Source organism: Sardina pilchardus, chromosome 11 (genome assembly GCF_963854185.1).
Source record: "Sardina pilchardus chromosome 11, fSarPil1.1, whole genome shotgun sequence".
Classification (NCBI taxonomy): Eukaryota; Metazoa; Chordata; class Actinopteri; order Clupeiformes; family Clupeidae; genus Sardina; species Sardina pilchardus.
This window is the reverse complement of record NC_085004.1, coordinates 6,519,940-6,536,289: the sequence shown is the minus strand read 5'-3', so window position 1 is coordinate 6,536,289 and position 16,350 is coordinate 6,519,940. Positions and strand designations below refer to the sequence as shown.

The 16,350-nt window shown below is 40.1% G+C and overlaps 1 protein-coding gene across 1 annotated transcript in view; it reads right to left on the bottom strand.

The window, feature by feature from the left end:
- htr4 (5-hydroxytryptamine receptor 4) overlaps positions 1-16,350 on the bottom strand; it is a 90,765-nt gene that overhangs the window by 51,928 nt on the left and 22,487 nt on the right. The window lies entirely within an intron of this gene.

The window sequence follows — 16,350 nt, the reverse complement described above, 5'->3', positions numbered from 1 at the left end:
TCAACCAATTAGAATGTCAAACTCACAGGATTGCTGCTTGTGGTTGGTTCGAATGTTTCACGTCTTGGCTTTGAAGCTTTCAGCGCTGAACTGAGTTGAGCGTCGAGCTATGAGCTTCACCAGCGATTTTGACTCTTTTGACGGTTTCGGTGTGAATGCACAGTAACAAGCTATGCGCTGCGAGGTCACTAGTTGAAAGACTCCACTTAAACTGTATACCATTGCAAGTTCATTGGAGTATAAACTACCCACTTTAACTAATGTCACTAATGTTATTCAGGTAGTTGTCACTTCAAAGAAATTATACTGCTTCGTTTAAAATGTTACCTTAGCTAGCTAGCTAGCTAGCTAGAAACCAGACAGTAACCGGCAGCAGCATAAAGGGGGATTCCCTCCCAATCCCCTTGCAATAATAGAATGCGGAAATGGTCGAACGTTGGGGCCTCTTGCTCCGCTTTAACCCTCTCTGATTCAGTGCAGTAGGGGTCTGAAAGCTCTAGAGGACCTGGTGTGAACAGAAAGAGGACTGAGGCCCCAACACAGCTTAACTGGACCAGGGAGAGAACCCAGTCCTCTCTCTCATAAACGCACAGTGTGAACACAAAAAGAACTGAGTTCTTTTTTTGTTGGTCCACTTTTTGGTCCACTTAAAGAGGACTGAGTTTGGTTCTTTTAAAGGGGACCAGGTGTGAAAACACCCTAAAACACATAGTTTTCTACATGAGCAAACTATCAGATAAAAACAGCAGTGTAGAAAGAAGAGCCAAAAATAAGGTAGGGTAGAAAGAAGAGATGAGGAAGGGTAGAAAGACGAGATGAAGAGGGAGAGAAAAAAGAGAGGAAGAAAATGAGAGTCAAAGTACTGTCACATAATCTGAACATGTGTTAGAGGAAGAATGAGTGAGTGAGTGAGCGAGTGAATGAGTGAATGTATGCATGAATGAATGGGAGTGATATGGAGAGGTCCTGCTGAAAACACATGATTCAACATTTGTCTTAGAATAATGCAAGGACCATATGTGGTTCTAAAATCAAATGTATAATGCATATATTAAGGCAGAACATGCATAATGTATGTCCTGCCTTAGCATTCATGCATGTAGTATCCATGTGTGAACATATAGTATGCATGTACTAACAATGTCATACAACTAAAACATTATGTTTGGCACAGACTAACAAAACACTGGCTTTTATTAGCGATTCTGTTGTCTTTGAAAGAAAATATTTAGGCGCAAAATAGACATGCACTTTCATGGGCAATTTTAGTACATACGGGGAATACGTAATTAGGTGCATTTTAAGCTTCTCGCTGTTGGTACATACCTCGCCATCTTTTTATGCACACGTTGCGATACAAATATGCCTGAAGTGGGCGCAAAAGCGTTAGTATACCTAACACATCACTGAGGCCCCGTACACACATAGCCGGGTATCTGCTTGATTGGGGAATATTTGCCCAACCTTCTGTGCAGAATTGTTAAAATCCAGTCAAATTCTGTAAGGAACGGCGATGGACTGCTCTCTTCAAGTCAATCCACAGATTTTCTATAGGATTTAAGTCAGGGCTCTGACTTTGCCACTCAAGGATATTCATCATCCTACACTCTAAAAAATGCTGGGTTATATTCTCTACCCAACTGCTGGGTTTAGGCTGCTGGGTCATTTTGTGGAGTTGTTTTTACTCAAGTTGTGTTATTTTCGGTAACCCAGCTTTCTGGGTTGTATTTTAGAACAGTGCCCCTCCTCTCCCCCACTACACTACCCAGCATAGGGTTGCTTTTACTCAGCTACATAGTTAAAATTTGAAAAGAAAAATCGTTATTCTTCCAACCGTCCAGTCCAGCAGTTGCTGTCAACATGCAATGGAAATCAGGCCATTTCGTAAGGTATGTATCTGCTTTTAACCTTTATTTTATTGCATTATCATTCAAACAGATTTTAAGAGTCCACCCAGAGATAGCCTTTGTGATATATGAATGAATAGCTGCCTGCCAATTTCAGGCTCAAGCAGGACGTGTCATTCATGCCAGCTAGCTAACATTAGATTAGACTTAAAGTTACAGTTAATGTTACATCTACACAAAGACAGACTCACGAAAACATAGTTCTGTCTTCACTGAGTATAACCTGCTGAACAGGATCAAAACGAACTTTTACAATGAACTACATAGCATAACAACAGCTATATTTCGTTTTGGTCTAGCAGCTAGCTAACGTTTGTCAGCTAATGTTAGCGAACACAGTCAAAGCCGATGTGTTTACATTAGCAGCTAGCTGGCTAACGTTACTGAACTTGTGTTTGTCAGTCTGCTCCAGATCATCTCCTAAAACAACTCCATAATATCAGGTCGTCATTGTTTCTGAGTGTGTTGCGCTAATATTTTGTCTCCTGGTGGATTTTTAATATCTGTTAACATCATTCACTGATAATGGTTCATGGAAGTTTTCGTAAAGTTCTGTACAGTGATTAATGCACTTTTTCTGTCTTTGATTGACAGGGCTGACCCCCAAAACGGACTGTAGAATCTGCCTGCCTTCGTGGAAGTAGCCTATCACATCACATGCCTTTGTGACTACTAGACTATCTGTTCAAAAATAAAGTAAACTGTCAAGTAAATAATTATGTTGAATTGTATTTCTTTGCCCATTTTCTCAATGCTACCCATACTGGGTTTGGAAAACTTGGCTGTGGTAATTTTAACTAGCAGTTCTGTTGATGTAACCCAGTGGTTTGGGTTGAATCTGTACCCAATATACTGTGTGAATAATACTCAGCAATTATGTAGTTATAACCCAGCAAATAGTTTATTTTACCCAATCTATTGTGGCAATCTGACTTATGTTGTGTTGATATAACCCAGCGTTTTGGGTTAGAATCATACCCAACCTGCTGGGTTTAATTTTGTACCCACTGTGTTGGGTTAGTATAACTCAATGCGGTGTTGGTCCAATAGTTAACCAGCAGCTGGGTTAAGGTTGGGTTATATCTAACCCAACATTTTTTAGAGTGTATACTTAAGCCACTGCTTTGTTCTTTTGGCAGTATGTTTAGGATCATGGTCGTGTTGGAAGGCGAATGACCTGCCCATCTTCAGCTGTCTAGCAGAGGGACACAGGTTTTCCTCAAGAATTTGGGTGTACTTGGCAGCATTCATTTTCCCTTTTATCCTGACCAATTGCCCAGTCCCTGCTGAAGAGAAACATCCCCACAACATAATGTTGCCCCAACCATGCTTCACACTAGGTATGGTGTGTTTTGGGTGGTGTACTGTGTTTGGTATTCACCAAACATTGCGCTTGGAGTTCAGTGCAAAAACACATCTGGAATATTCTGCTACCATGTGGAAAAAGCTAATATGGTCAGATGAGACTAAGATTGAACTTTTTGGACTGAGCTCCAGGCACTTACCAAACACAGTATACACACCCAAACACACCCAAAACACACCATACCTAGTGTGAAGCATGGTGGGGGCAACATTATGTTGTGGGGATGTTTCTCTTCAGTGGGGACTGGGCAATTGGTCAGGATAGGAGGGAAAAAGGATGCTGCCAAGTACACCCAAATGATTGAGGAAAACCTGTGTCCCTCTGCTAGACAGCTGAATATGGGCAGGTCATTCGCCTTCCAACACGACAATGATCCTGAACATACTGCCAAAATAACGACTAAGTTAGCTAATCAACCTGGTTAGCATTGTTAGCAAATTTAGCATTGTTAGCATTTTTAGCGTAAGTGCTAGAAATCATTAGCTAATTTAGCTAATCAACATTTTAACATGAATATAAATCATTAGTTAAGTTAGAACTGGAATGTTTCATCTTTAAACAGTCTACCTTCACACTATCAACTCTCTGTAAACTATGCAACCACCATGTTTACCCTAGCTACACCTTAGTAACCATATCTACATTATCTATCTATTTCTGCATTTTCATTCACTGGTAATTCCTTGGAATTGCATTTCTAGTTCTTCTTCTAACGCACGCAATTCAGCTTGAACCGTTTAACGTAGAAACTTCATTCAAACTGTGTTGCGTAGGTCTTGCTTATGCCATGTGTGCTTTGTATTTTTCAACTTTGTAACTTTTATACTTTTTGAACTATTAAATAAAAACTATTAACAATTTCCCCATAGACTTAACATTGCTCATTATGACATCACGGCAGCAATTAGAATGTTACGCCAGGTGGCCAGTCCAGGTGCAGCAGCTCTCTCTCTCTCTCAGCCTTTAAACATACACTGGCTCTCTTGAGACTACATTTTCTGTTTCCCTGTATCAACTGTATCAACATAAGTCTTCCTAATTCCATCCAACTTTCTATCCATTCATCTTCTTCAAACCATTCACTCATCCACCCATTCTAAACAGTCTGCCTATCAACATCAATTAGACGATCTACATTCAAATTTTAAACAATCTACTCTGTCTCAGCTTTAAGCACACTCTGGCTCTCTTAAGACTAGCCAGTTAAATTGATTACACCTGTATCTGTATCCACTACTCTCAGTAGAGAGCTGTGTCTCTCCATTCTACAAGAATATAAGGCACATTCCATCCAACTTTCTATCCATTCATCTTCTTCAGACCATTCACTCATCCACCCATTAAACTGTCTATCAACATCTATTAAACAATCTGCCTATCAACATCCATTAAACTCTCTGTCTATCAACATTAATTAGACTATCTACATTCAACTTTTAAATTATTTACTCTGTCTCAGGCTTTAATCATACACTCTGGCTCTCTTAAGACTAGCCAGTTAAATTGATTACACCTGTATCAACTACTCTCAGAGAGCTGTATCAGTGTCTCTCTTAACAAGAATATAAGGCACATTCCATCCAACCTTCTATCCATTCATCTTCTTCAGACCATTCACTCATCCACCCATTAAACTGTCAATCAATATCTATTAAACGATCTGCCTATCAACATCCATTAAACTTTCTGTCTATCAACATTAATTAGACTATCTACATACAACTTTTAAAGTATTTACTGTGGGTGCCTCTCAAGCAGCGTTTATATGTCCTCCCTCGCTCCTCGATCCTCAATGATCTACATAAAGAAAGATAGAAGAAGGGCTAGACTATCCCATTGTTGCCGCTCCATCATTCTTTATGTAGATCAGTGAGGATCGAGGAGCGAGAGAGGACGCGTAAACGCTATATGAGAGGCACCCTCTGTCTCAGGCTTTAAGCATACAATCTCATTAAGACTACAGATCCTGTTTCACTACTTCCTCTGTCCACAACTGTTTCAAAATAAAGGTCCTCACTGCAATACACTATTAAATCATTTAACCATTGTAACTACTCAACTATTTAACTGTTCAACCATTCCAACTGTCAGTTATCAACTATGCCTCCAGTCAACTACACGAAACCTCCATGTACCTAGCAACCAACAAAGCAACCATTAAAATTAAGTGTTTATGACCGTTTCCATAGCAACCAACATGATTATACTGCAGTAACTTCTTGTTTCCTGATAGTGGCCACAATGGATACCCTTGCAACAAATGTTTAAAAATAAAAGTCCTCACTAGCAAGTTAGCTAGTTAGCATGGTTAGCATTGTTAGCATAGTTAGCATTTTTAACATAACTGCTAGAAATGATTGGCTAAGTTAGCTAATCAACCTGGTTAGCATTTTTAGCATAGTTAGCATTTTTAGCATAACTGCAAAAAATCATCAACTAAGTTAGCTAATCAACCTGGTTAGCATTGTTAGCAATTTTAGCATTGTTAACATAGTTAGCATTTTTAGCATTATTGCTAGAAATCATCAGTTAAGTTAGCTAATCAACCTGGTTAGCATTGTTAGTTTAAGTTAACATTGTTACCGTAGTTAACATTGCTAGCATAGTTAGCATTTTTAGCATAACTGCTAGAAATCATTAGATAAGTTAGCTAATCAACCTGGTTAGCACTGTAAGCATAGTTAGCATAGTTAACATTTTTACCATAATTGCATGAAATCAGTAGCTAAGTTAACCAATCAACCTGATTATCATTGTTACCATAGTTAACATTTTAACATGAATAGAAATCATTAGTTAAGTTAGAACTGGAATGTTTCAGCTTTAAACTGTCTACCTTCACACTATCAACTCTCTGTAAACTATGCAACCACCATGTTTACCCTAGCTACACCTTAGTAACCATATCTACATTATCTATCTATTTTTGCATTTTCATGCACTGGTAATTCCTTGGAATTGCATTTCTAGTTAAACTTCATCTTCTAACGCAGCCAATTCAGCTTCAACCGTTTAACGTATAAACTTCATTCAAACGTTGTTGCGTAGGTCTTGCTTATGCCATGTCTGCTTTGTATTTTTCAACTTTGTAACTTTTATACTTTGTAAACTATTAGTTAAAAACTATTACAATTTCCCCCATAGACTTAACATTGCTCATTATGACATCACGGCAGCAATTAGAATCTTACGCCAGGTGGCCGGCCACCTGGGCACCAACTGTCAGTTTCTCTGGCTTTAAGCATACAGTCTCTCAGAAGACTACATATCCTGTTAACTGTTTCCTCTGTCCACAACTGTTTCAAAATAAAAGTCCTCACTGCAATAATACACTATTAAATCATTTAACCATTGAAACTACTCATCTATTGAACTGTTCAACCATTCCAACTGTCAGTTGTCATCCACTATGCCTCCAGTCAACTACATGAAACCTCCATGTACGTAGCAACCAACATAGCAACCATTAAAATTAAGCGTTTATGACCGTTTCCATAGCAACCAACATGATTATACTGCAGTAACTTCTTGTTTCCTGATAGTGGCCACCATGGATAACCTAGGAACAAATGTTTCAAAATAAAAGTCCTCACTAGCAAGTTAGCTAGTTAGCATGGTTAGCATTGTTAGCATAGTTAGCATTTTTAACATAACTGCAAAAAATCATCAACTAAGTTAGCTAATCAACCTGGTTAGCATTGTTAGCATTTTTAGCATAACTGCTAAAAATGATTACCTAAGTTAGCTAATCAATGTGGTTGGTTAGCATTCTTGAATTTCCCCTTGGGGATCAATAAAGTATCTATCTATCTATCTATCTATCTATCTATCCATTGTTAGCATAATTAACATTGTTAGCATAGTTAGCTTTTTTAGCATTACTGCTAGAAATCATCAACTAAGTTAGCTTATCAACCTGGTTATCATTGTTAACATAGTTAACATTTTAGAATACCTGTTAGAAATCATTAGTTAAGTTAAAACAGGAATGTTTAAGCTTTAAAATGTCTACCTTAACACTATCAACTCTCTTTAAACTATGCAACCACCATGTTTACCCTAGCTACACCTTAGTAACCATATCTACATTATCTATCTATACATTTTTTGCATTTTCATGCACTGGTAATTCCTTGGAATTGCATTTCTAGTTCTAATTATTTTCCAAAATAGCCTATTTCCACAATTTTGATGCATTTTCATAAATCACTTTTTAAATGTGACTTTCCAAGTAATTTCAGTGGAATTGTAATTGGGTTATTGTTATTTATCTATACTTCTGTGTAGCCTAGTTGTCTTTTTAACTATAGGCCTAATACAATGTTTTACACAGTCAGCAACCTTTTTGCATTTACATGTAATGGTAATTCCTTCCATGGAATTACATTTTCTAGGTAGAATTGTTGTTCTACTTCTCTTTCTTCTCTGTCTACTTGTATTCTTATGCGCTAATTCCACTATTCGGTTATACGTTTATTTTCTTTAACCTCTTTATGTGTACGTGTAATTGAGCTTTGGCAATACAGGTAATGTTCATGAAACTTTCATGCCAATAAAGCTTTATTGAATTAAATTGAATTGAAAGAGAGAGGCAGGGAGAGAGAGAAAGAGAGATAGAGAGAGAGAGAGAGAAAGAGAGTGAGGGAGGGAGAGAGAGAGAGGTTGGCAGACGCGGGGGGTGCTATGCTGTGCTGTTTTGAGTGAGTGAGCGCAGGCCTCTGGGCACTCTAGAGATGAGTAATACACCTGAAGATGAGGTAACCTTCACTGCAAACATGGAGCTATTAATAACCCTCACACACACACACACACACACACCACACACACACACACACACACACACACACACACACACACACACACACACACACACACACACACACACACACACACACACACACACACACACACACACACACACACACACACACACACACACACACACACACACACACACACACACACACACACACACACACACACACACACACACACACACACACACACACACACACACACACACATGCTGGTGTCCAACCCAAAAGCTTAGGTTGTTAATTCTGCCACAGTTCACCATTATCCCAAAAGGGAAAACAGAACCATCTCCATGCCCTCCACACAATGTTCTCCCAGAAACTAACATCTTGAAGGCTACAATTTGACGATACATTGGACACATATTTGTTTGTAAGTGCTATTCTTAAATAGCGCTTTAAGAGCGATAATCGGTTATATGTGTAGTCTTGTAGTTTGATATCATACTAGAATCTCATAGCAACATTATGTAACGGCTTCACTTTCTGACCTTTTAGTTTTTTCATAAGAAAGTGACTGTTTTTTGCAGCTATATGGTCACGTGAAAGACACAGTTAAAGACATTCCAGCTAAACGTTAACAACGGCAACTATGCAGTGCTTGCATGGTAATTGCACGCCTGGACGGTAAAAGCTTGCTAATTATACACCACACCTCTTGATGAGCGAGATAGAGATTGCGCCTCCCAAGAGATGGTGTGTGCAAAGGTAATTAGCTAACTAGCGTCAGACTCTCCTAAAACCCTTTCCTGTTTCTGCCGCTATCACTACATTGTGTGCCTGTCCAGAGATGACACATGCCTAACTGGTACTCTAGCTAGTTTTGCTTTGCATGCCTAACTGGTACTCTAGCTAGATCTGTTTCGACCTCACTCTGACCGTCACTACGGTCTAAAAAGGAATGATCACCTTCGTTCTGCCTATCACCGAGACCATATGTCAAAATAGTCATGTCCATGACCTCCGGAAGCAGAACGACTTGCGTTAATAAATAGCAGAGAATGCTCCCGGGTCAGTCTCCTATCCCTGAACGCCTCAGAATGGTCCGAGCGACAAGGATAGTGACGGTCATCCCTCGGTCTCACAGATCCACAGTTACATTCGTAACCTACGATCTGTTTCGACCTCACTCTGACCGTCACTACGGTCTAAAAAGGAATGATAACCTTCGTTCTGCCTATCACCGAGACCATATGTCAAAATAGTCATGTCCATGACCTCCGGAAGCAGAACGACTTGCGTTAATAAATAGCAGAGAATGCTCCCGGGTCAGTCTCCTATCCCTGAACGCCTCAGAATGGTCCGAGCGACAAGGATAGTGACGGTCATCCCTCGGTCTCACAGATCCATAGTTACATTCGTAACCTACGTTTTGCTTCCTGCTGTTTTAAGTGGCTCTGATGAGAGTGACTTAGTTGGCACCTGGAGTTGATGGTGTTCCTTGGAACTTTAACGTTAGAGACTGGAGATAAGACAGGCAGTCCCGTGAGGCGTGTGTGTGTGTGCGTGTGTGTGCGTGCGTGCGTGTGTGTGCGTGTGTGTGTATGTGTGTGTGTGTGTGTGTGTGTGAATTTGTTTTTTGTGTATGTGTGTACATTTGTGTAGGTGTGTGTGTGTGTCTGTAGGTGTGTGTGTGTGTGTGTGTAAGCCAGGCCAGCGGTGTGAGCTGAGACTCGCTGTTGAGGCACACTGAGCCTTCCAGTCACAGTCGCTGTCACCTCCTCGTTATCCTGTCATTACAACGGACTGTGTGGACACATCCATCACAAGAACCCTTGCGCTTTCTGACAGACATGATAGTCTCCCTCTGTTCTGTGATACAGTACATCCATTTCCAACATGGTCTGAGGCATATGCCTCTGTTTGTGTATGTGTGTGTGTGTGTGTATGCGTGTGTGTGTGTGTGTGTGTGTGTGAGAGAGAGAGAGAGAGAGAGAGAGAGAGATAGAGAGACAAAGAGAGACAGAGAGAGCAGATTTGAGAGCAGCAACCCTTTACAGAGTGACTGACTGACTGACTGGCTAAGAGAAATTACCAAAAGACCAGCAGAGTGTCACAGCTAACTGACCTCACAGCCTATCAGCAGATCACCTCACTCTAGCCACTTTCATTCTGTTGACATTCGATAATGGAAAAGATACTGACAAACACATACACAAATACACACACAGACACAAACACACACACACACACCACTGACACTATATGGGCCTGTTACCATTCTAGAATCAGCTGGTAGTGGTAAGGTCAGAGCTGCGTGCGTGCGTGCGTGCATGCGTGCGTGTGTATGTGTTGTGTGCCCTCGGGTTGTCATAGGGTAATATGACTACATGCACTATGGATTCATGAGTTTTAGCCTTAAGGGTGCTTACAATAACAACACAGCAGTGTCTGTTCCACCGATATTGGTAAACACACCAAGTCTTTGCTGCGGGAGTGTGTAAGCTGGACTAGCAGACACACACACACACACACACACACACACACACAGTCAAGGAAGCTTACGGTCTTCTGTTCAACATTATGTTACAGTTTTTGTCAATCGCTAACAAGCGATTGTCCGAACAGTTGTCACATTTTCAAAACTCTTATAACAATTAGCACAACATCGGTCTTTTATGGCCATACCATTCAGACATTTCATGTCGTTTTCACACAATATGCAGTCAGTGAACACATTTCCACAATGCTTTATATATTCTTAACAGACAAGCTATACCTCTTAACAAAATTATGGATCGTTTTTCTATTACAGTTTTTGCACGTTGCTTGAACACATTTTGCAAAACTTCGCTCACTATACCAAAACTCTACACACAAGTAAACATAACACAACACTAGGAAATATACCTTTCACATCTATGTCAAATTGAAACTCTACTATCGGTACCTATTCGGTTGTTAAGTCCGACGTCACGGACCCAGCAGCTATTTTGTGAAAAGACGTTTATTAGCGCAGCCACACGGGTTTTGCTACTTGTAAACTTTGTCATCACCTCGTTCGTTTTAGCGGTTTTAAAACAAAATCGCTAAACTTTAACAAAGTAATCACTGTAGCTATGCAGCCAGATGATATATGAATGGGTAACATCCAGGCTTGCGCGAAAAATATAGATTTGATTAGGTTGAGGCAACAAGTCCGTATAAGATGACAATTTTCTTAAAGGGTAGTCAGAATAGCGGAAAATAATAGTTTATTTTCCTGTCTATGGAGAATAACATGAGTTTGAAAGCCGTTGGTCCAGGAAAACTATTTATTATCCCATTATTACATCATCACTTAAAAACCGAATAAACTCTGCTATTTGTCAAAATATAACTCTGGTGACAAAATAGGCGCGTTCAAGATGGCTGCGCAGCACAAAAACTGCGCAGCACAAGATGCACTAGGTTAAAAATCTGTCCACGATGGTCTAGATGGGTGTGTTTTCGATTCGGCAGTCGGTATCACATGGCCTCAACTTATCGCAGGAGCAAGGCGTGGCCAGGCAGCGGAGCAGCAGCTTTACCGTGCAGTCACACGCTTGCGTCCGCCAACGTATGCCTCATTTTGTCACATTTCCATAAATGCGAACTGATTGGTTTGTCAGTGTTCGAAAATTTGCATACACGGAATTTCATTGGCTGGCGCTTGCGCGATCCGTCAAAAGTTGAACATTTCTCAACTTTTTAGCGGAGGCAACGTATGCCAGGCAACGCATCGGACCCACAATTCAGTGCGGCATGAAATGAAGTGCAGCCAATGTAAAGTGAATGGGAAAACGACGGACGAACGTTGGTGGACGCAAGCGTGTGACTGCCCCGTTAGAGGTACTGCGGAGCGCAGCGGAGCCTAGACCCTGCCTTCATGACGTCAGGTCTTTGCCCTAATTGGCTTTTACATCCCTGACGTATGTGCAGGTGTTTAGATGCCTCCTCATATCCACAAGGGTCCGTGCGGGTCCGTGCCTCGTGATTCGTCACATGGTCAAGTCTAGACTACGAGAAGTAGAGAGTGTACAACAGGGCTCTTCAATTAGCGGCCCGCGGGCCGGATCCGGCCCCCGAGATACTTTGTAGTGGCCCTTGAAGTGTTGGCTGATGATGTTATATGAGCGAATCCTTATATTCGGTAGAGGCGTAAATAACTGGTGGAAAACACGATAATGGAGGTACAGCGATAGGCTACACTGCGAGTAGCGCCTAAAAATAATGTTCGGTGTGGTGCGTTGCTGTTGTAGGCTACTGTGTTACTGTGTATCATGCAAAGACGTTACTTGTACCTTGCTTCGTTTTTACGCAGCGTCACCAACATGTTGACGTGCGCCAAATCCAAGTTGTTTCCCTTTAAGCATGAAGCATTTTTGGTGCATGAAATTTCACCGGTAGTGCGCCTCTCCAAGCAGATCCTTGCGAAAACATTCACCACTCGTAATGTAGCTATTGGAGCAAATAGGAGTAACTTTGGTGGCATAATTTCTGTTGCATGCTCTCACTCGCTCTGAAGTCCTGCAGCCACTGCACCTCAGCCAATTGCACGTAACGTTTAGAACGAGTGAAACATATTAGCTTAATTTCAACGTAAATTGCCACTATGTTGGAGTATATGAGCTACTAACATTTTAACGGGTTGCACCACGCAAATAGTTTCAGTGTGAAACTAATACACATCCATCGCCTTGATGTCAAGTCTACTGTAAGTAACATTGTTTTGTGAACACGTTCCTCCAATTTAAATGGTGGGAACGTTAAATGTACAAGTATGTTGAGATGCGACCGATAACGCACAATAAATTAATTTGAACACTGTTTTGAAACATGTTTGTACCCTGATTTCATATTAGCCATATTAGCAATGTAGACCCAGTGTCACCTTCCCAATGCCTACCACTGTGGTAGTCTGGGCCTGTGGTAGAAATATTCCCAAAACACAAATACAGCAAAATAACCACCAAAAAACGATATTATGCTTTTACAAAATGCAACATAGCAATCTAGATCCAGTGTCACCTTCCCAATGTTGGCCTACCACTGTGGTAGTCTGGGCCTGTGGCAGAAATATTCCCACACAAATACAACAAAATAACCACCAAAAAACAATATTATGCTTTTACAAAATGCAACATATTAGCAATATAGATCCAGTGTCACCTTCCCAATGCTGGCCTACCACTGTGGTAGTCTGGGCCCGTGGCAGAAATATTCCCAAAACACAAATACAACTAAATAACCACCAAAAAAAAAGATGTTATGCATTACAAAATGCAACATTTCAACACACATATTGGTGCTGTTGTAGTTTATTATCTACACTTGTACGTGATTACTCATATTTCAAGCGATATTTCTCCGGCCCCTCAGTTGTGATACTTTTCATGAACTGGCCCCTATTACAAACTAATTGAATAGCCTTGGTGTACAACTTCATAGCAGTGTTTGTATCCCCTCCCCTGCTGCCACCGGCAGCTCTCGCTGCTGCAAGAGGTCATTTGGAGTTGAACTTGAACACGCCTAATGAAACACACTTGCATCATATGCATACACTTTCAGATCGGGAGGAACACACTAGTCTACTTTATATAAAACATATTTGCTTGAATACATTTAGCAAAACTTTGCTCATTGTGCCAAAACTCTACACACAACAAGTAAACATCACACAACACTGGAAAATATACTATTCACATCACCATTCGCAATGGCTAAACTGAGAGCTTTTTGCAGCTGGCTGATTGGTGTTCAGTTTTGTAAGTAAGTGCCTTCAAGTGTGTATTTGAGAGGTTGCAATTACCCGATGTGTTTTGTATTTTGGATACACTAGTGCAGTGCCCGTACAAACAATGTTTTCCAAGAAACGTGTTGCCCAATGACGTTGATGCAGGTAGGCTAGATCATGTTAGATTGGTGATGAGGTAGAATCATGCCCGTGCAGTCAGAGCTTTTTACTCTCTTTGCAAAGTAAAAAAAGTAGGGCTGGGCAACGATTAAAAAATGTAATCGTGATTAATCGCATGATTTCCCTGATTAATCATGATTAATCGCATTATTATACGCAAAACTCAATAATGAATTCAAAAGTAATATGGCACATATCTATTTTAAATGTGCTGCCATATGAACGCAAGTGCCATAGCATTTTTTCTGCAAACATTTAACATCAGCATTTTGTTTATACAGTAGCAGTTAAATAAATGATTTAGTTTAAATCTCAACTTACACAATGTAATCAAAAGAAATACAAATGTAAAGTTTATTGTACACACTTTTTTGGTGCGTGTAGATATTTCCATAATACTTGTTGTAATAAGCCTAGCCTGGTATAATGTCAAAATTATTTTTTTATTTAGGCCTATAGGGGTGGGTGACATGGGCAAAAAATAATCTTGATATTTTTTGTGATTTTGACTATAATGATAATTAGTCGATATCCTTTAAAAAAATGTTTTTTAAAAGTCTGAGTTACTTTACAGCTCATTATTTCTGAGTAGCAACATTGCTATTATAATCAATTACCAACCTGTAACTTTTTAACCAAATCAACCAATGCATTGTCACTCTGACACATTTGTAATTCTGCCCCCACTTGTGTGTGTGGTAATGATGAAGTCAACCCTACATTAGAATAGATGGATATAGGGCTAACCAATTTCCCAAGGGAAACTCTGATGCTGAAATTCTTTTCAAACTTTTACTGTAAAACTAAGCAGAACAACAGACTACATTTCAGTTATTTCCTTCAATGTTTTGTTAGAGTGCAGTCACGTAGGCTATCATTCCAAGTTACAGAATAGAGACTAATGCGTTAGCTTATGGCTAATGTCTATGAGAAATCCCATAGAAATGCTAACAGTTAGCATAATCGATCAAATTAGATATTTAGAGCGATCTTCAGTCCATTTACAGCTTGGGCTACATAGAAAGATGTCTTTGTTTACAACTGAATATTAAAATACTCAAGGCTAATGTTTTCTTTCCAAAGAACAACGTTACCATGTAGGAAAAAACGACTGTTTAACTTATCAATGCCAATTGAACACAGAGGCGCAAATCCAGCGCAAAACATAAACATTAGACGTGCCTGTGACAAAGTGCACCGTGAACATGTGACTTGCACTTGCACTGCTGCAGCCAGTGCCTTCTCTCACTTCTGTTGCACATCTCCTGATTTCGTGAATGTAGGCTATGGAATTTCAATGCGTGACGAGACGCCTGTGACCAGCCTGTGAGCAACAGACTTTTACAGTATAAAATAAATAATAAAAACTGCGTTAATACGCGATAAAATAATTGTCGGCGTTAAATGATTAATGAGTTAACGTGATATTAACGCGTTAACGTGCCCAGCCCTAAAAAAAAGTGAAGGGGAAAGGCGTTTGAGTTGCAGCTAATGGCTATTAGACACATTACATACCCGTGCGTTTTTGCTGTTGTTGGGAAATGATAGCCTAAAGCTAACCGCATGACTATGGCCCGTCTATGCCAGTGCAATGAGGCAACCGCGGTTGTTGATGAGTAGCCCATGCAACGTTACGTGACTTTAACAGCCTGCTTATCAACATGGGTGCATGTGTGTCGGACTCAACATGTTTATCCAACATGAACAATCTTGAAACAACTTGTCCGTTGTTTACGTGAGACATTGTAATTTCCATGAATGGCAACACGTGAGTTTGTCAGCGAAATGGGCTTTTTTGTTTCTATGCTGGAGTAAGTGAGAGTGAGGGGGAGTGGCTAGTGCTTAGAGCGGTAGAATTGTAGGATTGCAGTAGAGTTGTATTTTGTTTAATTTAACTGTATCTTTGTCATTTTTTGTCCAGAAACAACCTGCACTGCACTCACGCATGTCATTAGCAAGACCTGTGTCAAATTTTAGGTCAGTCGGATGAGTGGTTCGAGAGTTATGCGTGGCACAGACAGACAGAGTGACACACAGACAGAAGTTCCTTGCAATAATAGATAGATAGATAGATAGATAGATAGATAGGTAGATGTGTTTAACTAATGTTAATGTTAACGACTTGTCTTATGTAGGCTATGACATATAGAGTGCAGGACCAAGTGTGTTGCATAAAGGAGTAAGTGTGTTGCAGAATTGTAACTAGAGTGCAAAGCAGCACTTTTGTTTAAGGTAGGCCTATAGGCAGCCTACATGTGTTTGAGATATGGCAACAAAACATCAAGTTGTGTTACTTTAGTTTAAGCATGGGTCTATAGTGTTCAAGCAATGGGGGAAAAAAAACGTATTTACGAATGTTAACACAACATCCCACAATAGCAAACACAA